At 43.4% G+C, this 22,795-nt stretch overlaps 1 protein-coding gene and 1 long non-coding RNA gene across 8 annotated transcripts in view; one reads left to right on the top strand and one right to left on the bottom strand.

Moving 5' to 3' along the window:
• LOC110358824 (uncharacterized) overlaps positions 1-8,207 on the bottom strand; it is a 53,417-nt gene extending 45,210 nt beyond the window's left edge. For both annotated transcript variants that reach the window (XR_002413586.2, XR_010474631.1), the window contains exon 1: positions 649-8,207. This is a non-coding gene — a long non-coding RNA (uncharacterized LOC110358824). The remainder of the gene's footprint in view (positions 1-648) is intronic.
• A 576-nt stretch (positions 8,208-8,783) lies between these two features.
• TBL1X (transducin beta like 1 X-linked) overlaps positions 8,784-22,795 on the top strand; it is a 202,917-nt gene continuing 188,905 nt past the window's right edge. For 5 of the 6 annotated variants that reach the window (XM_021287590.2, XM_065073658.1, XM_005502530.3 and 2 more), the window contains exon 1: positions 8,784-9,276. The gene's annotated coding sequence lies outside the window, so the exon portion shown is untranslated. Of the gene's footprint in view, positions 9,277-9,339; positions 9,892-22,795 lie in introns of those variants that run through there. The other variant, XM_065073629.1, reaches the window with a different exon arrangement.

Raw genomic sequence — 22,795 nt, 5'->3', positions numbered from 1 at the left:
GAAAAGCCAGCAGCCTACACAGAGCCAATTACACAGAGGAATCATAAGCAACTGCAGCTTGTGAAAATGTTGCCACAGATTTACCATGACACAATGCAAAGAAAGCCATAGTTTGAAGCCCAGGCTGTCAAGTCTGATTTTGGAAGCCTCAAAATGCATAATTAAACTTAGCCACATTAGGAAGATATTCAAGGGAGATGGCTGAGGGGCATACAGAAACTACCTCATTCCTGCTATCTTTCCTCACTTGTGTTTCTAATACCATCATTAAAGGAAGCGTTGGAACTGTAGGATTCAATGAAAAGGAGGAAATGGAGGAAAGGAGAGAAGGAGGGAGGGAGGGAAGAAGGAAGGAGGGAAGGAGGGAGGGAAGGAGGGAGGGAAGGAGGGAAGGAAGAAAAAGGAAGAAAGGAGGGAAGGAGGAAGGAGGGAAGGAAGGAAGGAAGGAAGGAAGGAAGGAAGGAAGGAAGGAAGGAAGGAAGGAAGGAAGGAAGGAAGGAAGGAAGGAAGGAAGGAAGGAAGGAAGGAAGGAACTTCACACTTAGCAGCACTGACAAATGAAATAGGAATACTTGATTTGAGAGTAAAGACAGTAAGGAATTAAGGAGTCATTTTGATTGTAATGGAGATTCGTACTGATTATCAAACCTGTTTCTCCATTGCTGCTGAGTCTTTCAAATGGCTTTCTTTGTTATCTAGGAACTGCAATAGTACGAAAAAAAGATTACTTATTAGAGGTGCACTCAACCCTATTGTATCCACTGTTTTTCCAGTAGTTTTAAGGTATTGAAAGTGAAGTGCCTTATTATGGTCCCATTGAAGTAGTGGCAAAACCACTGTTGAGTTCAAGCGGAACAAGACAGAGACTAACGCAGATTTGGTACCTGAAAGTTTTTTATTTAAATACCCAGGTTTTTTTTAAATACAGCTGGCCAAAGCGTGGAACTAGGAAGTATAGTTTGAATTTTTAAATATTAATTTTTACTGCATTTTGAATACTTTTAAACATTTACTAGTATTGTGGTTTGGATTTAATCATACAAAATGAGCTGAGTTTCTTCTCTCTCTCACACATTTTGGTCATGTCCACGTAGAGCACTGGACCCTGTGAACGGCCGCTGTAAACTCTATGAGGTCAACTACAGCCACACGGAATTTAAGACTGAAAAGCAGGTCTGTCTCATTACTCTTGTAATAGCTTTGTTTACTGCTAGAGCGATGGGTTTGTATATTATACTTTTCTTTGTTTCTACTGTTTCTTGAATAAGGTCCCAGAGGAAACTTTTGGAATATGAAAACAAAAAATCCCAAAACTTCAGGGAAAATGTTTGTTTTGTACAAAGCTATTCCTGTTAAAAACAGAAAGACCGACACTTTGCACACACCTGTAGAAATAACGTGTGTGCAATTTGTAAGGCAAAGTAAAACTTCTCTGTTGTCAGGATATCAACAACTGTTTTAATGGAGATTTGTATTAAATACATTAATAGGTAAATAGTAAGCCAACCACACTTCGGCTTCTCAAAAGTACCATTTCCCAGAGGTCTGTGTTTTAAGATTTTAAGGCTAGAAAGCACCACTGCAACAGTTTGCTCCAAACATGTAATGTCATAACATGGGCCATAGGACTTCTTGGTGCCTCAGTAGCCCTGCTTGATTTAAGATTCCAAGTTAGAGAATAGCCACACGGGCTGTGTCACTGGTTAGTTTTCTTTGTCCTTAAAAACCTGTTGCTTTGGTTGTAACTTCGAGCTTTAGATCTCCCTGTTTGTGTGATAGACTGAAGAGTCTTTTGCCAGCTCTTTTCCCACATGTTGGTTCTTCCAGAGGGTTGAGTTACTTCAGTGATAAGTCAAACAGATCGCTATCTTTAAAAATAAGCTATTTTCCAATGCTTTCGTCATTATCAGTACTCTGTAGTTCCTCCAATTTATCATCCTTCTTGCAGTGCAGATAATTGAATGGGATTACTTCAGTAGCAGTCACACCACCAGCGCTAAGCAGAGAGATAGTATAAGCTCTATTCTCCTTTACACGTCCCTCTCTGTGTACTCAGTAATCACAGCAGCTCTTTTGGCCATGGCACCACATGAGGTGCTCCCAGTCAGGTTATTTCTTGCCAGTGTTAGCATTAGGTATATGAGTTTCTTCAGAATTCTTCACCCCTCTATTCCTTGTTCCCAAAAATGGCAGCTTGCATCTCAAAATGATACAGCATACCTTGTGCGCATCAGTAGCCATAGAGACTGCGTAAAGAAAATCCATTTTAGAATTCTCGAACCCAAAATTTTGCATTTGGCAAGTGAAGCAATGCATATATCTTACATTTCACAACAGTGAGTGATGCTTTAAATCCTGAGTAATACCACTGAATTATAGGGAACCTTTTAAAGTGTAAAATATTATACAATGCAATGTCAATAGAAACAGGGACCTATCTGTACTGTTCTTGGTCTAAATCAGGGGTGCATTTCTGAATTACTCTCCTGACTCTCCCCCTGTGCTGTGCTTTGGTCCGCAGAGCAGAGTGGTTTCTGAGCAGAACTGGGTTCCCTTTGGGTGAAACTAACTCAACTGGTGCACCTCAGAAGTGTGTCCAGGGTGCTCCAGCACTGCCAGGCGGTCTGCAGGACCAGCCTGGGGACAGACACCGCCAGCCCTGAGAGGCATCTGGAGGCTGGTGTTGGTGCTATGCAGATGTTTGGTCCTTACAACCACTGTTTCATCCTACCCACCTGCACAGAGCTACTTGCTTATCTGGATACAGACACGTCTTGTTCCCTGAAACTTGTTTGCTTATTCTTCTGCATGTGCACTGCTTATGAGAGGGACAGGGTTCTCCTTGAGGCTTTCCTGGCAAAGTCCCCACTGGGCTCTTTCTACAACCTGTCTTAACAAGAACTCTTCGGGAAGATTAGGTCTTCTCCAAGGGTAGGCTCCCGGTTCCCACCTGGCTTTAGCCACTTTGAGAAGCGTGCCAGCAGGGCTGCTCCTGCTGTTGGCCTCAGAGTGCGAAGTTTTCCTCACAGGATAAGAGGAGACATCTGACAGCACCATCACAACGCTCAGGACTTGTACACCTCCAGAATACCCATGCAACTAAGGGGGATTGCTAACACCTCTCACATCCGTAGCACAACCTCTGACCAAGTCTGGCTTCACTGCAGGAGATCTGATCCCGTTAACTCCAGGTGTTTCACTTCCTGCAGCCAGCTCCTAGGTACAACTACTTTCTTCTCCAAAAAGCTTGAAATCATAAGCTGTCCCAGGCATTAATGAAGCACAGCTGGGACCATGCAACACTGTGTAGATGAGAGAAGACAAAGAAAGAGATGATCACCTCCCTCTTCTTTCTATCCCAGACTGGCAGGAGGCCAAACTGTCTCCAAGAGTAAATTAGAGCAACATAAAAAAATCTCTGTTCCATCTGAGGATCCTAAGGGACCCATATAGCTAGCTCAGCCCTTCATGTCAGCCCACTAAATAGATCAGAGGAGTATAGATTACATACATCAAAGTTTCTGATTTATTTTACCTTAAGTAATAACAATTACACGTGTTCCACATACTAAACAATATCTTTCATATAGTAAATAGGAGTGTTGTCCTAATGTATTCAGATTTTTGCAACTGCAGTTTGGAAGAATCACTGACTATGTTCTTATCACCTTATACAAAGAAGCAGAACTACACTCAGTGTAACTCTTACCTAATAAGCAGCATCCCTGAGCAGCAGAAGATGTGCATTGATTGTATAATGGCAAAGGGCAGAAACTACAAACAGCATATCCTGGTTTGAAACCTCTTCAGCTGGGTAATAACATCAAAATTCTTATCAGAAACTATTAGATTCCTTCTAGATTAGCCTGAATTCTTATTAGAGCCCAAGGAATCTAGATCTCCATGTCTCAAAAAGGCAGATGAAAAAATGTTGCCAGAAAATGCAGGTATTATAAGCCACATGAAGCAAACTATCATGAGAAAAAGGGTAGAGAGGCTAGAAAAAGGATCAGACTGTGCTTGCTTTACAAAACCAAAACATTTTTGGCAGTCTTGCCTTCCAAAAACTTTGAAATAAGGTCTCCCGCTTTGCTTTTTGATTTTTTATGGTGTTGTTTTACTCAAGAGGTCTGCTTGCACAAGTGTTTGTGAAATAAGCAAAAGCTTTCAGTCTGGTCCAAAGACATCAATGAAGTAACACATGAAGAAAAAATATCCCAGTGATGATCTCAGTTCCTGAAAATATCTTAGTCAATCAGAATTTCCTTTTCAAATTGAAACTCTTGATATTAACAAGTGGGAAAATAAGAAACTGTTTTTTGATGCTGCAGAGCAGTTGCTTACATGGATAACTCTTATTAGGACATTTATCTGAAAAATATCAAATACTGTAAAGATGCTCACAAACTACAAATCAAAGCTTGCCACCAGAAATGTGCTAAAAACTCCAAACAATAACACTAATAACACTAACAGCAAAACCAATAATAATAATATGCTTTTTACTTTCCCACCATAAACTGTCTGGCAGGACAACTCATAACAGGAAAGCTAAGCATTTATGTTTAACATATTTCAGAGTGTCGCAGAACTAAGTGCCTAACATGTCACATTTCAGTTTATAGAATATCTATGTATTGCAACACAAGGATTGCAAACTGCACCTGTATCTAAATAGTCCTGAGGCATCTGTCCAAGTTAAAACACCAATTCAGTTTTCACTATCATGTCAAAAGTTTCTATATTAATTCTCTTAAAAACTTAATGAGATCAGCACCTCCACAGTTTTTACATTTCATAACAGGAGTAAATAATTAATCTGTATTTCAGACTTTTTTTGAGTGTGTGTGAGAATTTTTAACTACATAAAAGTAGAATTGTTTATTTTTGAGTGATTTGCTTATTCAGGAGAATTTTTGTTTCACCTGTATAGTCAGAGAACAGAAAAACATGGTGTAAGGGGAAAACATAGTTAGAAACAGTTACCAACACAATACATGATGATGAAGCACTAGAAAAATAACAATGGCTTTCATCTTTTAAAATGCAAAATATTTTGTCTTATGATCCCATTATCTCCACAGTAGGCCACCCTGCTAGCCCTTCACTTTGATTGTTTCAGGTTTGGGTTTCCATTTTAATGAGGGTAAGAAACCGCAGCTCTGGCTTCCTTGGTGCGGAGCTTCAGGGCCGCAGCACCACTGCTGATCACTGTCGCTGCATCACGGGTTATGAAACTGAAAGAAAAACCTCTTAAAAACCTGGTGATTTCTTTTATATATGGTCACTTTGGGGTCTTCTGTCACACAAAGGCCAAAACTATTCTAAGGGCCAGAGCAGCAATTCACTCTTTTATCTTTTATTCTACCATCACTTTATAGTTGGAGGGTTTTTTTAATTTTCATTGAAAAACCCCAAGTCTTTCTCATGGGTTCTGTGCTTCTCCCTTTAGCCAAGGAAAGCTTGAAAAAAGCACGTCCCTTGACAGACTTCATTTTAAGTTCTCAGCAAGCATCACATCAATATTTAACCTGGTCTCCCCAAGGGTCAGCTGCAGCCTGCCCGGTCCATGCCTGCCCTCGCTGCTGCTGCTCAGACGCAGCAATGGACAGACATACAGACAACTCGGATGGGCCGTAGGAACCAGTTCAGAAAGCGAGGAGAGGTGGGCAGCCCTGGCTTGCTTCCTGCAGGACTCACACTGCCTTGCTCATGAGCAGCAATTGTGCCCTGTTAAAACTGAGAGAAAAAGTCACTTGATCATATCCATATGATGCTGCAGTGTAACTTCCCTGCTGTGGCAATACCTCCTGCTCCCCACCACCCCATCTTTTCTTGACCAGCCCCATCTCCCTGCCCGTTCAGCAGAAGAGCGCATGTGGCTGGGCTCTGGCCAACCTGGGATGAGCTGGGTGCCCAGCTGGGACCCCACGGCTTTCTGAGCCAGAGGTTCAAACTAGGTTACGTGGCCAGAGCATCCAGGCAGTGTAGGATGAGCACATGCTGCTCCTCAGCAGTGAAAAATCAAGCCCATGTCTTGGAAGGCTGCACCGGCCAGGATAGATCTGTAATGCCGCCTCTCACTGGGGCTGCTGCTGGAGACATCCCCCTGCCCTGGTGCTTCCCAGCCACACAGCCCTCCAATGATGCAACACCAGTGTCCCAGTGCTGAGCTTGCCTGGCCAGGCTGAGCTGCCAGGACCAGAGTAAGAGGGAGTAAGAGCTTAATTAGTAGAATCATACAATAGTTTGGGTCGGAAGGGACCTTCAGAGGTCATCTAGTCCAACCCCCTGCACTGAGCAGGGACATCTTCAACTAGATCACGTTGCTCAGAGCCCCGTCCAGCCTGGCCTGGAATGTCTCCAGGGACGGGGCATCTACCACCTCTCTGGGCAACCTGGGTCAGTGCTTCACCACCCTCATTGTAAAAAACTTCTTCCTGGTGTCTGGCCTGAATCTTCCGTCATTTAGTTTAAAACCATTACCCCCTGTCCTGTTGCAACAGGCACTGTTAAAAAGTCTGTCCCCACCTTTCTTATAGTCCCCTTTTAAATAATGAAAGGCTGCAATAAGGTCTCCTAGAGAGAGAATGCAGGAGTGGGAATGGTCCCAGCCTCTTTACTGGATGACCAAGCCTCAGAAGCTACACAGGTCTTGACTTGCAAGCATTTTCTGACGAGCTTACTTCATTTGTAAGCCCATAGCACTTTAAAAGCAAGCAAATAAGCAAAAAGCACAAGAAGTAAAAATTCAGTGCCGTCTCACTATAAATCTGGAGAGGGTTTCTGTTTGTTTACATTGTCAAGTAATAAGAACCTAATGTAGGTTTTATTTTTGAAAAAAAGTGGAATGGGAGCTTATTTAGAACATTAGACATTTGTTGGTATGTCAGCTTAAGCGCTGATGGCCTTGTGCTGCAGTCTCTAGGCTCCAAATACGAAAATGAATCACATGAGCCCGCAATAACATTTCCCAGTGTTTCGAGAGTTCTCGTTTCAACACATACGTGAATGTATGTAGCAATGATCTTTGTTGTGCTGCCTTGGATTACATCATATTTTTCCATATGTACGCTTGGCGACAGCACATACGTAGGCTTTGGGCTAAATGTATAATGAGCAGGAAATTCCCTTTAATGTCAAAATAAGACCAAAAAAAAAAAAAAAAGTGGAAAGGTCATTTAGAGGAAACAAAAAAAATCAAAACCACGACAATAATAAATACGACTTTCGGTGCCGAGCGAGTCTCGCTGTCACCGGGATCAGCCCACCGAGGCAGACACCCAGGCAACATCCAGATAATCTTATTATTTGCATGACATTAGCCATGAGGCCGAGGTGGGGGTTGGGCGGGGAGGGGGGGGAGGGGGGGTTCGCGGAGCTGCAACCACCACCAACAAACGCGGCGGCTCCCTGCAACCGGCCGGAACCCCACTCCAGCGCTGTGGAGGTACGAGCCGAGGTCGGGGGGGCGCCGGCCCCGGGCCCCGCTGTGCTGGGGGGCGGCGGGCAGGTGCGGTCCCAGGGGCTGGGCCCGGTGCGGCGAGGCTTTTTGTTTTTGCGTGCGCAGCTACTCGTCGCCGCGCGGTAGCGGCGCGGCGGGGCACTGCGGAGCGCGGTAATGATGTCAACTTGTTATTTACTTTCCAACCCCGAATGACTGAGCAGGGCGAAAGGAGAATCAATCAGCCGCCGGGTGACCCTCCAGGCGGAAAAAAAAACACGCCGCGGAGGGGGAGGGGAAAGCACATGGAGCCCGGGCCGCGTTGCATCATCCGCCCGGCGCGGAGCTGCGCGGCGCTACCGCCGCCCGTGGGGGTGGGGAGGGGGGGGACGGAGCGGGCACGACGGAGGCTGCAGAGAGGCAGCGTGTCTGTCCGCGGGTGCTGCATTCCCACCGGCGGGCAATAAAGCCCGTTTTCTGCTGATTCACAGCTATGGAGGCCGCGTCAGCCCCACCAACCCCCCAGCGCCCCGGGGGGTGCTGCCCGCAGCCCGGCCTGTGTGTGCATCTCCGGCGGCCCCAGGGAGAGAGAGGAGCGGGGACCGGGAAGCACGCGTTGTGCCGGGCCAGGGAGCGCAGCGTGGCCCCGTGTGGGCCGTTGCACCCTGTGCGAAACAAAACGTCACAGTAACCGATAATAACGATGCGTTCCTCGTGTTTTATGTGCGTGAGGCAACGTGCCTCCGGCTCCATGTCGGGTGGCCTCTGCGGGGGCCTTTCCGTGCACCCCCGCCAGCCCCGAGCTTAAATCATAAATAATAATAGCGATGGTAACAGGCGCTGCCCAGCGGGCCGGCAGCAGCGTGTGCCAGGGCCCGGGTGGCTGCTGCGGGCGCTGTACGTGCGTGGGGGAGGGCGGCCGTGGGCAACGCGTGCCCCCAGCCGCGCGGGGCGGCTCTGCTGCTGGCTGCCGGCCCTGCACAAGGTTAACGCCGCCGCACCGCTCGGCGGGCTGGGGGAGGGTGCAGGTTGTCCTCCGTGTGCGTGGGGGTGTATGTGTGCTTGGTTTGTCACTGGGTTTCTGTTACGGGTTGGGGGGGCGTGAAAGCACAACAATACTGAAAATAACGCGTGGAAGCGAGCGGCAGGAGTTACCTGAGGGCACCCCGAGGGGCGTTGGCGGCGCTGGGGACACCCGCTGTGTCTCGAGTTGCGTGTCCCCGTGTGCCTGGGGGTGCGCGGGACTCAGGTGGGGGAGGGCGCGGCAGGTTCGACCACCCCCTCCCTCACTCCCGGTCTCTCTTCACCCCACCGGACTCCGCCGCTCGACCCCCGGTGTCCCACCCCCCACCTTCCACCCGCCCTCCCCTCCCTGCCTCCCGCCCGGTAGTGGTGGCGGCGGCGGCGGGCCCCGGGTGCGGCCGGTTCCCCCTCAGCGCCGCGCTCCCGCCGCCGCCGCGCGCCCGCACCGGCCCAACCATCGTGTGTCCCCCCCCAACCCCCCCGCCACCCCCACCCCGCCGGCTGAGCCGTGCCGAGCGGCGGCACCTCCTGACCGCCATTCCGCCCCAAAACTTTCCGTTTTCCCCTTCCCACTCTCCGGGACTTCCTTGTGCCGCCTGTGCGCGCGGAGGGGGAGGAGGAGGCGTGTGCGGCGGCGGCGGCGAGGGGGGATTTACAGTCTCCTCGCAGGCTGGCCGGGACCCCGGGGGAAGAGGAGTTGCACCATGCGCGGCAAGTGAGGGGAAAGTCTCCGCCAGCGCCGCCCGCAGAAGTTGAGGCTTTCCCCCCGCCGCCCGCGGGAGCTGTGCCTTTAACGCCCGCTGAGCGAGGTGAGTTTCCGAGGCGGATTATTCATCCTGGTGTGTGTGTGTTTTCCTCTCTCTTACGCGCGGAGAGGTGACAAACGTCCTTCGCCGGTGCAGCCCCCCGAACCCAGCCCGCCGCCCCACACGTCCCCTCTGCAGCCTGCCCTGGCTCGGCGGGCTGACCCGCCCGGGGAGGGGGGCTGGGGAGGAGAAGTGGGGGGTCGCTCAGCCGATGCCTGTTATGACGAAGTTTTTTTTTGAACTGGGGCGTTTTGGGGGCTATTTGGGTTTGTTTCGCGGGAGCGCTGGGCCGAGGTGATGTGTTCAGGGCTGCCGTCTCTGTGGCGGGTGCGATTTCGTCTGCCCCCCGAGCGGGGCGAGAACCCATTGACCCACCCCGGGGTGGGGAGGGCAGTTTGTGGAGCGGCTCCCTAGTCCTGAGATAGTATTCTAATGCATCATTTTTTCCTTTAAAAAAAAAAAAAAATTGCTCGGTGGGGGGAAAAATGCGAGGTATTCACGCTCAAGTGTGGAGTTTGCAGAGCCCGGGTGGGGGAGGGGATCTCATTCATCGCCAGGGCTTGAATCAGCAGCGGGCGGAGGGGCCGGTCGCTCCCGTACATGGAAGTTTACTTCCAAGTAGGTAAACAAGTTAATCCCCCCCTCGCCCCCCATCTTTCCCCCCACACCCCGGTGATGTGCGCTGTTGCCCGGCCCGTTACTGGGGCTGGAGGCTGATGGAGGGGGCGGGGGTGCTGCCGGGGGAGCCCCGGGGGTGGCACTGGGCGCTGCGGGGGGAGCGGGGTTGCAGACCTGTTGCACACCGGTTCGCTCCAGGCCCGGCTTGCCCGGCGTCGGTGCAGTTTCCGCAAGGGGGACGGCTGTGCATTGGGGCGCTGGGTGCAGCCACCCTTGGGGCGGGAAGCCGGTGGACACCTTTTCCCTCAGCTGCTGTCAGCACGCCCAGCCTTGTTCCCCATTTTGTGGTGCTGGTTTAATCTTCGGCGGTCGGTCTGATGTTTCGGTTCGGTGCGGTGCGAGGATAAATATTGGTGTGATGTAAAGGGAGTGACCCTTGACCTATTTAATTATATGTTGTTGGGTTCTCAAGTAGACATCCTGCACGGCACAAAAAGGGGGGGGGTGTGGGCATTGAACACCACAAAGCCACACCCTAAAAGTTAGGCTTGCATAGTAATTTTTCAAAGTCGGTGTTTAGACTGAATAAAGGTTTTCCTTTATGTTGTCTTAACATGTCTCTTGCTGTTCTCCACGAGGATTTGTACGGTGTTTTTCCCTTCTTGATGCTCAAGTCTTAAAGTGTGTATGCTGGTGGGGGAGGGGAAATGTGTTTGGTGGAGCTCATCGAGTGTTTCACGAAAAAAAGAAAATATTGCAGCATAGTGTTGCAGAAAACTGAAATACTCCATTGAAAAGCGCACTCCTCAAGTGAAGATTGGTATAAAATGGAGTGTAAAATTAAAATGTCAAGACTGGTATTTTAGGCTAATAGTATGAAAATAAATATATTGTGCCAGAGGGAAATCTGATTGTAGGTAATAAATACAAGGTCTTTACTCGTGACAAATATAATGTAATATCTTTCTTGCTTAGTGCATTTATTAGCAGTTCTTTAACTGAGACTGCTTGTGTGGCATATACAAGATTTAACATCATATATTATACCTTGCCTACCATGTGGTTGCACATGCTGGATTTAGGCCTCTTCCTGTCGTATAGTCAGTGTGCTGTCAGATACAGAGACACAGGGCAGGTTTTGAAGTAAATATATTCATTCTGTGATAGCAGATGTTGTTGGCAAGAGAGCAGGATTGTCCTAGTGTGTTTTGCACTGTTTGTTGTTGTTTTTGTTTTTGTTTTTTTTTTTTTAATTATAGATAATTGCAACATCTCAATGACACAGATAGTAAAAAAAGGAAGCTTTCCAGCAGAAGGTTTGTAGAGGGGGTGGGAGGAAAAAGGAAAGTGAAGTGAGAGGGGGCGGAGGCTGTCACATTAAAAGTACATTAAACCTTTCTTGGGCTACATGTAATAATGGTAAAACTGGTGGAGATTTGAGCCGAGCTGTTGTAGTCATCTCGGTTTAACACCTTCATCAAGCTAGGCAACAACCAAGGTTGTTTTCCGTCCCCCTAAGATGAAAAAGTGTGTTTCAGAAGCAAAGAGGATTAAAAACTACACATACATGTAAACACTGTCAACTACACAGCTGTCCAAGTCACATACGACAAAAAAAAACCCCAACCCTGTGCAGATAAGTTATCATCTGAATACATCCTCTGCCCTTCCCCCACCCAATTAAGTAAGACAATTCCAATGTCCTTTGCCATGCTGCTGCTGTGAGTTGTGCTACTTGTTCTTCTTTTCAGTGGGTGGCAAGTATCCTCCACAATAAGAGTATCAAAATTGCAAAAATAAGTTAAATTTTTGATAGGGAAGGGGGACATGTCTGTTCCTGGAATTGTCAGGCTTCTGCCCCACCAGTTTGCCCAATTTGGTCCTGTCGTGGATTTAGAGGTGGGTTTTTCCGATTTCTGGGGCCAGAAGTAAACCTGTTGTCCACTTGCTGTATCTCATGGGCTGTTGCCTCCTGGAAGAGGTTCCTGAGCAGAGGCTCCTCTGGCCACGGCAGTCATTGAAAGCCTTACATCCCAGAGCTAGGAAGGAGTAGAGAATGTCCTTCAGCACGGACGGGATGTTGTTTCTCAGTAGCTAAGTCAGCAGTGCAATGTGCCTGGGATTCAGTAATATGCTGGGTTCAGTTCATTGTGGAAACGGGTCTGGAAGACCTGACCCAGGGCTTTAGCCTGGCGATTGCTGTAGATAGCGGGTGGGTGAGCGCTTCAGTGCCATGAACTCTTGGTGTTTTCTGTTGGATACTGCTACAGTCTAGTGCTAGAATCCATGCTGTAGTCAGTATTGAACCGATGTTGTTTATATTTTAGTGGTGCCAAGGGGCCCTCATTTGAATTGGGACCATTTTGGGAATATTGTACATGACAGTTCTTGCCCTGAAAAAGTTGTAATGTGAGTAAGTGAGGGAGACAAAAAGCCAGGAGGGTAAATGGTGGAAAAAACTGACTCAGGGGAAGAGCAGCTGATTGTGGTGCCTTATCTGCGGGACAACAGCGTGACCTCAGCTGGTAGGAGAGAGGAGGGTTGTTAACACCTGGCAGTGCTGCTGCCGATAAATCTGGCTGCTCTGTGCAAAGAGGGTGCGGGTGTCCCCTTCACAACATGCGATCTGTACCCTGCATTCTCTTCACTATTAGCTTGTTTAATTCCTATTATTATTTTTGATGATGAACACCAGCCTGCCTGTAAAACAATCGAGGTTTTGTAACTCTTGAGGGCAGATTATTTTTTTCATAATCTTCATTATGAGGCAAGATGGAAGTAATTTTGTAAACTTTTTTTCAGTTGCTAAATTAAACTCCATTCCCTCTTCCCTTCCCCCTCTTGCCTATTTTTAGTTAGGAGGAAATAGCTGACCTCTTTACAGCAAGAACCCAGACCCCCTGGGTGCCATTTATAGGTTTCTACCAAATGGCCTACTTGGACGAGTTGGTTGAAATTAAACAAAAACATTATTCCTATGTAGAGTCATAGTTCCAGCAGCCTTCCTGTCAATACAAAATCTGTCATTTTAATGATACTGAAACAAATGTCCAAAGTTGAAAAATGGGGTTTAGGTTATTTTTCTTTTCTTTGGTAGACAAGATGATATTTTAAGTTTGGTGTTGTTTACTGAGCGGGTTTGTTTTTTTGGCTGTTTGTTTTTGGTGGCAGTCTGGTCATTAGTAAAATGGAATTTCATTTAAAAATGACTGATGGTATTTTGTTTTACAAATACAAGAACTTCCTGAAGTTAGGACTATGTAAAAATTAGGCGGAATCAAAGAAGGATGTTCAGCCTCTTAAGACAAGGTCATAGTTTCTTGCCAGTTTTCTTTGTGTGTAGAGATTGATCCTAAACAGAGATTTATAAATAATAGTTACTAATATTTAGTAATTCCATGGAAATACAAAATTTGCTTCAGCAAGCTTAACTGATAGTTTAAGTATGGATACAAGGCTGGTTTTGAAGGTTAAGGAGCACAGGCATTTTGCATCACTTTTCTCGTGCATGTTTATATTTAGTTTAAGTGAAATTGGTGCCTTAAAAATATTGGACTCTTGCAGCATGTATGGAATTTCTTCATTTGTTGTGTGAGGAGAGGAGAGTATATGGCTGGACGTGCAGCCTGTATGTTGCCTCTGTAATCCTCTGGCCAGGTCCCAGCCACCAGTCCCTTTCTTATGCTGAGTTAATAGTATGACTTCAGAAGGAAAAGAAGCTTGGGGTGATGGGCTTCTGATGATTTGGCTTCCATTTTTATAATCTTGTTGACTTTATGTAATAAAAGGGGCATCACAGTGTTTGGCCTCATTTCTTGACCTTTTCTATTTGTCGTGTGGCCAATCAATATATGACCTCTTGTCCTATTTAAATTGGAGTGCATGTGAAGATTCATAATTTTGTATGAAGTTACAATGGGATTTTACATTAGGAACGCTATATCCATGCAATACAAAATCATAATGGCAGTACTGCAGTATGAAGAAGCAATTATTTTCATGTTTTAGCTAAGTGCATTGTATAAATACAGTTCAACTTGGGTGTTGGATCGTACTTATTTGTTGTGAGAAGCTACATAGTACGCTACACACGTGGACAAAACCGTGTTTCTTGATGCTTAGATGACGTGGCTCTTGGCCTGTTTATGAACAGACAAGTAGCACTAACAGTGTATAATAATTGTGTATAAATATAGTAATGAGAATGCTTTTGTTTAATTAAGTGCTCAGTTTTATTGACTCTTCGCCATTGGAAGGTGAAACAAGGCTTTTTAAGAAGCAGTGTTTGCCATTAATATGTAACGGTCGCTCTATACATCACTCCACTGCTCTTCAAAACATGATTGCATTCACTGACCTAAATTTCATTTAAGCTCCTAATTCTTGGTTACATTTTAACCTCTTACTACTATGTAGTAGGTTTAAAATGCATTTTGTTACATAAAATCGCAATTTTACTAGGTGGAAAGATGTGGTAACATCAAATGTGATTTTATTTTTTTTTTCCTGTGGAAACACAACTTTTCCATACCTGCAATAAATTATTGATGGAGCAGAGAAGCAACGTTTTTCCCTTGGGCGTTAAAGATACTTGGAAAATATCCTTTGACGTTATCTTCAAGAAAACAAAGAGGATTTTCTTTAGGTGGATAGATTCCCTTTGTCATTCTGCAGAATAATATAGTTGTTGTGCTCCTTTTTGAAGGCAGCAAACTGGGTGTGCAACTTTGGCTTCTGCTGTATTTTGCTGTGTAGCACCATTAGCTTTTCATTAATCTTGTACCACTGGATGGAAACTGCAGAATATTCTCTGCAGTGCAAGAGCAAAGCCAACTGTTTACGATTTATATTTCTGAACAGAATAATCATGTTATAATAGCATGGTTGAAAGGATGCTGTTGCATTGTTATGATTAACATGTAAACCACTGTTGTTACGTTTCATGCTTAGAAGTGTCCACTGATGAGTTTGTGCCAATTTGAACACAGCCCAGTAGCCTACAGGAAAATAATTGAAAAGACTTTCTTCCAAAAGAATTGACCTTCACAGTATGCAGCATGAGATTTCTAGAAAGTGAAGTAAAAATCCAGATTTATTTTTTTTTGTGAATCCATATATGTTGGTAACTTACATTTAGGAGTTGTGTAACCATTTTCGGTGTTGTTCTGCAGCTACAAGTCAGTTGTTGTCTATGCCAGTGAGTTCAGTCTGGTTGCCACTGGCAGAGGGTATGTGTGTGTCCAGAGACCCATTAGTATTAAGACTTCTGTTAGCATATAGTCTCAGTTGGGATTGTTAACCAGTAATCCGTTTCACAAATATTAATTGTTTAAAATGATCTACCCTAATTGTCGTGTGTCTGAGTGTGTGCGCCTGTGCTCGTATGTACATATAAGTGTATATACATATATACGTATGGAGATAGCATTAAGGTAGTCTGAGAAGTAACTGGAGGAAAAAAAGGGGTTACCCTGAGGTCGGAGCATGGTGATGGAGTGTGATGGACAGGCTGTCAAACCCTGAACTGGGACATGCTTGGGTTTCTGGCTCTAGTCAGCAGCACTGGAGGTGGTGCAGAGCCAGTGGAATGAATGTGGGACTGGGCCAGGCTGGATGTCAGGTTTTGGGAGAAGGCAGAGGTGCAGCACCCTTTAATTACATGCTTGCTGAAATGTGGCAAAGTTAGGAGTGGATGCTGTGCTTGCACATCTGACTGAGCATAATGCGACCAGGAGGTGACAACTAGGGTACCATGCGTGGCTGAGGGATGCATTTAAACTTCAAAATGACAATATCTTTCATTTTTTCCTTTGTAATTCTGTTCAGTTTTTGTTTGCTTTTAGGAATAAAATTTAAAACCTGATTTCAACAGAGAGATTGAGGTGAAATTACCCTCTTTCCAAGTGTTCTCCACAGATAGGGCTGAGCTTTGCTGACGGGTTAGGACAGGGAATCCAAGCACAGACAGTGCCTGTTCATACTGTGGGGATTAGTTTCCAAGGATATCTATCTCGTGCTTTTTACAGTCACAAAACAAACTTAACTCTTCTCATGCCCATTTACATGCATACATGAATTAGATCTCTAGCAATTAATTTGGCTACAGAATTTATTGAAACACCAAAACTCTTCTCATTTTTTTTACAGAAGGTGTTGGTAATGCTGCCAGTTATATGCATTCAGCTCTCTTTTAATTGGAGCTTAACTTTGCTGGCGTTGTTGTTGTTGTTTGTTTTTTTGGATTTTTGTTTTACGTTTTGGATTGAATTTTGTCCTTTTTTTTTTTTTAACATAAGAGTGTCTGTAGTTTTATGTCTTTAGTACAGTTTACTTTTTAATTTCTTGGCTTTTAAACTAAAATAATGTAATCTGGAAGGCACACATAAAAGGCACATCCAAGGATTATTCTAATGAGGAACACATCTTACTTCCTATCCGAGTTCTCAAAAGTGAAAGTAAAGACCAGAAGCAGGTACATTTTTAATAACATGGCATGGTGTTTGGGAGACAGATTTTGTGTCATTCTGTGAAAGGTATTAATGGTTTCTTTATTTCCATTTTGACTATTAATGTTTTTTTTTGGGGGGGGGGGGGGTGTTGCTGGTGTTATAACTCATTAACAATGCTCATGTGTATTTGTAGGAACCTGGTTCTATATTAAAAAACACAAACATGCGTGGCTCTGTGCTTCTGCTTGTATCAATAAGTATCTTACATAACCAGTTAATTCAAATGAGCCAATTAGTTTAAAAGTAGTGCATGACAGTGTGTCGTAAAAATTCATCCAGCTTCATTCTCAGAGGATTTTATGTACTTGGAAAAAAACATAAGGCAAGCTGAAAGGATGGCCCTAAATATGATATTAGAGTGGAAGGGAAGAACCTATTTATTGCATGCAGCTTAAATTTACTAAACCATTAACATAATGATGACTCTCACTGCTGATGAATTAAATGAGCTTTTCTGGGAGGCCGCCATCATTTCTTTACTACCTAGTCTGGTAGTGGTGGGTAGAGGTGAGGTAAAAAATTGAATGTAGCTTAGGCCCTGGTGGGCAGTTTACAAGAAGGAGGAAGAAAAGTGTGAGTAGATTACCTCAAAAGCTATGCTACGCTGATTTTAACTTGCTGACCGTCAAGTAGCCAATGAAAATTTTTTAGGAATTTTCTGAACTATATTTTTTTTTTCTTGGCTAAGATGACATGCCTTCAAAACACTTATTCCTGTGCGTTTCCTGTGTTATGATGGCAGTATATATGATACGTGGGTTTTTTTAGTTTGTTAGTGATATTTTGTGGTTACAGCAATGGCTTTTGTGTCTGTTTTTTCTAATGTTTTGCGTGTTTGCATGCATATACGCTTACTGCTGGATTTCATTTTTTATTTAAAATTTTGCTTAGGGTAGGCAATATATTCTTCATGGTATCTATTACTTTAACAACAGCATATATTTTGGGTTAAAAACCACTTGAAACGTGGAAGGGTTCTGTGTTCTGTAATGACAACATGTTAAATGCAATTATACATTGTCAGTTTGATCATACTCAGTGAATGGTGGCTTTGTAGATGAGGTGTGTTGTGCATAGCAGGTATTCATGGACATGGAGTACAGTGTGAAATAAATTTGATTTCCTCTTACTAAAAATATATAGTGACCTGTATCCTGTACATATTTACAAAGTGTTCAGGTAATTACAGTGAACACTTTTGTAGTTGTTTGCTCCTATTTTCATATTGCCATGAGATTAGTTTGAAGTACAACTATTTTTCCCTTTTTTTTAAGTAAATTTGAACATATATCTATTAAAAGAAAATAATCTGTTCCGTAACATCTTTAAAAGGCAACTAGTAGGGCACAACTTTCCACAGCTGGATACTTTAGTGGAATGTAAAGGATTTATCTGCCTACCATCCTACGGAACTACTATGAAGATTTTATTAATGACTGTTTTTGAAGAATTTTGAAGATCAAAACACATTGTAAATTTATTTTGTTGCTATTTTATTAAGAAGTATTAATGTAAAATTCTGCTTACTGAAAGCACAATCCTGTTTTCCATCATATTATAAATTAGGATAGTTATGAAAAAATTTTATCTCCTTTTTGTTGGTGAGTTTAGAGTTAAAAGTAATGATTGCTTTAATTTGTTAATCTTTTGTTAATCCGTTAATTAGTTTTTTGGCTAAACAGAGTTGAGTTTAGGGTGTTAGATTGTGTCTGAACAATCCTCTGTTGGGTTTATCCAACCTTTTTGTAATCACATTTAAACTTTGTTTTTTTAAACTTCCCCCTCCTCCCAGCGAAAACCATTGGAGTTTCCAGTGAATTTAAGAGGTTTCATTTTAGTGGATATTTTCTGCATTTTGTAGTTTTTCTTTCTGTCAGCTATGCAATACACAGGTAACGCCAGCAAGGACAGAGTTGATAATACACTTGTGTTCTGAATGTTTGACAAATCCTCTTAAAGCTGGGGCCTGATATTTCAAAAAATGTATTTGGCGTGTGCAGCAGACTTCTAGGATCAGGCTTTATATGATGGCAGCACAGATTCTTGACTGATTAAGCCTGTTTTAAAGCGGCTGATGGCGTGTGTGATTTTAGATTTAGTCCTGACAGTTGGTATTCTTGTAGTGAAACAGAGACTGTGATGTCCCTCTCCTCACCCGTAGCCCACGTAAGTAGTCTTTCTTCATCTGACAGGGGTGTCAAACTCATTGTCACCGGGGGCCACTTCAGCCTCATGGTGGCCTTCAAAGGGCCAAATGTAATTTTAGGACTGTAGAAATGGAGGAGTAGTTACTGGTTACACCTCTATAGCTCAACTTCCACGATTTTGAATACCATTCTTATCTGAATTCTCAGAGTGTCCTTTGAAGTTTCTGTAGCTGACAAACATGAAGTCAAGATTTAGAGCCCCATTTCTTTAAAATGTGCAGGAGTTGTGTTGACTGTGCTGAAATTCTCTTAGGCTTCGTGTTTTGCAGTATAAAGCCAAAGGCTTAGAAGTTTGGGGTTGCAAACACATGCCCTGAAGAGTGATCGTGACCAGTTTAGGTGGACAGTTGGAACCTGTGACTTTTTTCAGTCAAGTGTCTTTAGTTTTCATAGGCCAGCCCACATCACAAGGTCTAAGAAACTCTAGCAGCAGCCACCCATAAAGCAACTGGCAAGCAGTTGGCAGGATGCTCTCATCATTGCCTGGTCTAGGTCATGTATAGTCTTAAAACTATTCTGCTAGCTATGACCTGTCATATAAAAAGCCCACAGCATCAGGTCTGGCACCTGATGCTTGTCTTTCACATCAGGGTTGAGAGTGGCCATTACCCTCTGTGGAGACCACGTGCCAGCCTTCCCGAGCAGGGACAGTTATGCCCAGACGTTTTACACTGGCCAAAGGCTGGAGCTATACATTCTCTGACCCGTTCTGGGATGGATCTCGTCAGTCTGGGCCTTGTCACTCTGCACAGACCTCAGGGCCAAGCCTACCCCAGCTGCCCGGCTCCTGCGAGCTAAGCCAAGCCTTCTGCAGGTACAGGTCCTCCAGATGGCTTGGGTGACACCAAGGAGGAAGTTGGAAGGCGTAGTGCAACTGCAAATTAGATGCTGGCCATATAGATACGTATAAAGGTTTCACTGGTCCTAAATACAAAAAATCCCTAGAAGGGGGAATGTCTGTGTGCTGGTGATGTGGTGTATGCGTTTTAATTTAATTTGCCATTTTTCTTGGGAGTAGTTGCTCTGTGTGTATCAACAGTAGATATTATGCATAGGGAACATTAAATTTATTTTTCCAACCTTAAAAATACATTTTCTGACATTTTTACATTTTTTACATTTTTATAATTTATAATGTTATAATTTATAATTTTTCATTTGATGACTCAGACATTTCTACAAATAGTTGCTTTATATAAATGTATAATTATTTATGCTGTTAACATTGTCTTGATTGTTATTTTTGTTTTTGGAAATACATACGGTTATTTCTCTGGTGTCTCAAGTGGAAGCAAATGTCTTGCCAGCCTATTTAATGTGCTAACGTATGTGAGAAAATATGGCCTGTGGCCTGAAACATCATTTATGTATTTGCCAATTGCCTCAGTCTTTTAATTTCTGTTTGTATGCATTACATTTGGTTAGGTTGAATTTATTATTGATTTCAACTGTTTGCAAATATTCTGCTGACAGACCGTTTGCTTGTGTCTCCTTTGAACCAGCATTTTACCCTCATTAGTCTATGGATGTGTTCTTTTGAGTGCTAGCCAAATGCATTCATAAAACCAGCAAAATTAAAAGAAAAAGTAGGAGAGCTGTGTGACCTATTATTTGTAAACAACATTACAAAACTGCCTTTCAGTGTCTCACTCCACCTTATGCTATTTTTTTTTTCAAGTTTTCCTTTTTTATTCTCTCAGGCTTTCTGAGCTTTCCATTATACACAGCCATTTGCTTATGTGTTTTAATAGCTTTTTTTGTTGTAGTTTTTGTTTTGGTACTTTCTTGTTTGGTTTGTTTTTGAAGACCAATACTACTAGGTAAATAAAGACAGTAATATTTACCACTTATCAAATTCTGTATGTTCAAACTGTGCCTTGCAAGCTGCTAGGGGACATAGGAACTGTTTTTAGAGATTCGTGGGGGTAAAAAAAAAAACAAAGTCCATTGTCATTCTGTTCAGATTCACTGTACGAGGTATCTTTATAGGTCCAAGATTTTAAATAGATTAAAAGCCACTGATCTAATTATTATATATTGTAAACTTAAGGATGTGATGATATATATTTTTATAACTTACTGCTTTGTGGGTGTATATATCATTATGCAAGTTATCTTTGTTTTCACCAAAGGTAATTTATACCAACATTTAATTTTTACTTCATATTTGTTGTATTGTGTAGATTTTTGTGAAAGTATCCCTTCTCTTTTGTAAGCTGTGATCAGTATTCTCTGATAGAACACAGATCTGGCTGATGTTTAGTTGCACAAAGAACAATCTAGAGAGGAGCATTTGGATTCCCTTAGTTTGTGTTTATCAGGTCTGTCACATAGAAAGCCTGCTCAACTTATTTTAATTTTCCTTTTTTGGGGGTCTAGTTTGGTTTTAGACTCCAGACATTAATATGATACCATTACATTTCAGTAAATCCAGATTCTTGCATCTGAAAATGTCAATGATTTTGTTACTTGATGTTACCACATTGCTGTTCTCTGCCCAAGAGCATCCCTGGGTGTGCATTGATATCAGGAGGGGTGAGGTGGAGGGGGTGTGGATGGAGAGGGTGGGAGGTAAAACAGGCTCTGGCTGTTTGCGCATTCCAGGCAACTGTAGATCTGCTCTCTTTGAGGCCTGAAATATTTTCCTTTTCACTATCAGTCTTACAAATCTGGGGTATTTGGGCACACTGCCAATAAAAATAAATAGTGATATGTTAATCTCTTAGTTGGAAATGTAATAAACTCAATTTTACCTTTTTGTGTGTGTGCATAAGAATAAAGATTAACAGCACTTTGTAATTAGAATGTGACATTTTTAGAAGTACTGAAAATGATGACCATTGCTATATTTTCTTCAAGAATTGCCTATAAAAGGACAAAGTAAATTTGACTCTTTCCTTCTTGCTAGTTTGTTCCAAAGGGAGAGTCACATAATAAAAATATTTTTGCTAACCAGATTTTCTGTTTTCAGCATGACAACCCTTGGCTCAAAGAGCTGACAGTGGGTCCCTCTTTCTGATTTCTATGTAATGCATGCGTGTACCTGCATTTTTTTCATTTATTTTGAGGTGGGTTTGTAGTCTGCTTTGTAGTCTCTCATTTGATTGTTCTGGTTTCCAGCACTTGTGTTTCAGAGTTCTGATGAAATCAGATACACAAAGCCATCCACCTACGTGCCTTTTTTTTTTTTTTTTTTGAGTATTGGAGATTATTTCTTGCAGACTGCACTAAAATACAGACTGAGCAGGCAGGCAGATGAATAATGATTTCTTCCAGGTTCTGCATAATGTAACGAACAGACTTTCTGTTTATTATTATTTATTATCAGTGTTTGTATACATGTGACTTCCTTTCCTGAAGCTTGCTTGCTTTCTTTGGCTTCTTAAAGCTATATGCTATGCGTGCCCTTATTGCTTTTTTTCCAAGTGGTGTAGTAATGCCACTTTGTCACTCCAGCAACTTGCTTTGTCACTGGGACTTGAGGTGGGTCGACTTGTTATTGTTTCTGCTTTCTAAACAGTATTTGTTGCCCTCCAGAAATATTGGCATGTAATTATGACACCAAAAACCAAGATAGTCCCTCTGAGATAACAGCTGTTACCTTCAGTCTTAAGACCATCCTAGCACACACACTGCAAAAGGTATGTTTTTTTGCCAAAGGCAGTTAATTGCTTAAAACTTTCTTGCGTAGCTGTGACATCTGATCAGCATTTGGAGGCATTAAAACATTTTTTGAAAAGTGGTTGGCTACTTCAGCTGGACCACCAGCAGCTTGGATAAACACATGGTAATATCCCTCTCCTGACTGCATTTTTAGGAGCAAAGCACAGCTCTTATCATGTGGCGACCTGCATCTGAAGCCAGAGGTTATTTGGGGTTGCTGTCAGGTGAGATCAGACTGAGCTTAACCTAAATGGCAGTAAACACTAAGGTTGCCCACACCTCATTATTTCTGTGCTTTTATGACAGACACTCAAGACTGTTTGTGTACTGGCTATGGCTCATGCTGATTATGCTGTTGTTAATGTGCGTCTCTAGCATGTGGACTAACTGGGTGCTTTGAGGCCAGCGTTTTCTAATATAGATACCCAAATAAGTGGCTTGGTTTTCCAGAAGCTTTGGGTATGTGTAGCTCCAAGTGAAATCAGAGGAATTAGCGGCTGCTTAGTGCCTGGATAAGTAATTACT

This window comes from Columba livia, chromosome 1 (assembly GCF_036013475.1).
Source record: "Columba livia isolate bColLiv1 breed racing homer chromosome 1, bColLiv1.pat.W.v2, whole genome shotgun sequence".
In the NCBI taxonomy this organism is placed as follows: Eukaryota; Metazoa; Chordata; class Aves; order Columbiformes; family Columbidae; genus Columba; species Columba livia.
Note: the sequence above shows the minus strand (reverse complement) of the source record. Positions and strands in the feature narration are given on the sequence as shown.